General features: G+C 45.5%; 1 protein-coding gene across 3 annotated transcripts in view; it reads left to right on the plus strand.

The window, feature by feature from the left end:
* The window catches only part of OSGEPL1 (O-sialoglycoprotein endopeptidase like 1), a 101,529-nt gene that overhangs the window by 27,367 nt on the left and 71,720 nt on the right, over nt 1–2,442 (plus strand). The window lies entirely within an intron of this gene.

Here is a 2,442-nt window from a genome sequence, read left to right on the forward strand (position 1 = left end):
CTGTCAGCAGTTCCTCAATGATCCTCTCTGTGTTTTCTGTTTTCTCCCCCTGTTCTGGAATTCCAATCACTTGCAGATTTTTGCTTTTGATTGTGTCCCACAGAACTCTCGGGGTCTCTTCATTTTTCTTTGTTCTTTTTTCTGAGTTTTCCTGAAACAGAGTTGTATCCAAGTCTTTGTCTTCAATTCCACTGATCCTGTCTTCCATGGTTTCAGATCTCCTTCTCAGCACTTCTGCGACATCGTCCGTTTCTGAAATCTTGTTGTTTATCTTCTGGATTTCTAATTGTTGTCTTTCTGTAATTTTTAGTTGTGAATTTATTTTGGCATTATGTTCCTGCATTATTTTCCTGAATTCTTCAAATTTTTTGTCTGTATTTTCCATGAATTTGTCTATTTTTTCCTCATGTTTTTCACCTTTTTGCCTCAGTTCTTGGAGAATTCTGAGTATTAGAGATTTGAATTCCCTATCAGGTAGTTCTAGTGCATTTTCTTCCAGAGGAGAGTCATCTGGTGTTTCTATTTTGGACGCCTACTAGAACCATCCTGTCCTGTTTTTGTAAATGTTTTGTTATTGGCTGCTGTCTTCGGGGCATTGAGTAGTTATTTTTCTCATTTCTTGATTGTAGGTTTGTTTGTTTCGTCCCTTTTTTTGAAAAAAATTTAACTATGTCTTAGCAGGCAGACTGTATGTTCTTTGTTGTTGCTCATCTGTGGGCACAATACTTCTAGCCTCCTTCTGCAACTGGCAGCGTCATTCGCTCAGATATGGTACGGCAGGGCAGGTCTAGCTGAAGAGGAGTTACTGGGACGGGTTGTTTGTGGCACTTACTACAGCCATCAGAGTGGGTTGATAATCAGTGCAGGGCAGGTTCCAGTAGGCCGTGCCTGTGCTGCTTGGTGGTGTGATGTCAAGCGCACGGTGCAGGTAGGCAGGATGCAGTGGGGAGATTGTTATATGTGGAGGTAAGATGGATATGGGAGAGAGGAAAGAGGAACAGGAGCCAAAAACATACAAACAAACAAAAAAGAATGCTAGGGGAGCTTGCTGTTGGAGTGGAGAGATAAGAGACTATGAAATGGAGAAAAACAGAAGGGGAGAAGGAAGAAAAGAAAAGAATGAATGAATAAGAATCAGAAAGGTCAAAGAACCGCAGAGTTCCCTGGGATCCCACCGGTGCAACTATGAGGTCTGGGGAAGTTGCTCTCAGGTGTTGCAGTACAGCCTGGCTAGAAGGCGTAGAGATATACAACGCCAGGTATTCAGGGAACAGAAAGAGAAGGAAGATATAGAGAGCTGAGAAACTGAGGAATGAGGAAAGACAAAAAGAGAAAAAGAAAACAAAACAAATTAAAAAAAAAAAAAACAAAATATAAGAAAGGCCCCTAAATAAACAGAAAAAAGAAAAAAAAAAACCAATGAGAAAAGAAATGCTCTCAGGGATGCCTCTGCACATCTGTGGCAGTTGAAGGGGAGTCTCCCTGCCACGCAGCTCAGCCTGGCCAGAAAGGGCTCCCAACTCAAGAAAAGGAAAAGAAAACAAACAGACAATTCAAAACAAAGAAATGAACAAAAGACCCGGGATCCCACCAGCATGGCAGCCCTAACCGGGAAGCAGCTCCACACGCGAACGGAGCTCCGCAGCCCCTCAGGAAGAAGCAAAGATGGTGCACAGAGCCAGGCACTCGAGTGAAGGGAGGGGGAGGCGGTGAGAGGCAAGTAAGAAGTCAAAAGAAGCAGAAGAAAAAAAAAAAGCAACACTAGCAGCCAACAAATGGCACTCAGAGAGCCAGCTAGTGCGGGCTGGTGCCCCTGGACGAGAGACTGTGTCCGTGGTAAGTAGAGAGGGCCGAGTGTGGGTGAAGAAGGGTAGAGAGCAGGAAAGCGTACATCACAAACCAACGGAGCTCTGCAGCCCCTCAGGAAGAAGCAAAGATGGCGCATGGAGCGAGGTACTTGAGCTAAAGGAGAGAGAAGTGGGGAGAGGCAAGGAAGAAATAAAAAGAAGTGGAAAGAAAGCAACACCAGCGGCCCACAAATGGCACTCAGACAGCCACCCATTCGGGTGTGTGGAATCCAAGCAGCCACTGTTTCCTTGTCAAGAGACTGTGGCCACAGGAAGCAGAGGAGGCGGAGTTGGGGTGAAGAAGGGTGAGGGGTGGGAAAGCATATATCACCAATTACCAGTTGTTTTGTCTCCCGCTGGAAGCTCCGTGAGGGTGCTTTCTCGTACCCCGTTTGCTTGTCTCCGATAGGAGTCCAAGATGGCAGATCCGCGCTGCGTTAGCTGGTAGGGGACCTCTGCATGAATCTCTCCTCGCTCTCCGTTCTCTGTCAGTTTTCTCACTGCATTTGGTGCTTGGCTGAGTTCTTTATCTCTTCATTTGATGTTTTAGGGTTTCAGGATTGTTGTATTCTCTGTTCGGCTTAGTTTTTCGGAT

The sequence above is a fragment of the Trichechus manatus genome, unplaced genomic scaffold (genome assembly GCF_000243295.1).
Source record: "Trichechus manatus latirostris isolate Lorelei unplaced genomic scaffold, TriManLat1.0 scaffold00142, whole genome shotgun sequence".
NCBI classification, from domain to species: domain Eukaryota; kingdom Metazoa; phylum Chordata; class Mammalia; order Sirenia; family Trichechidae; genus Trichechus; species Trichechus manatus.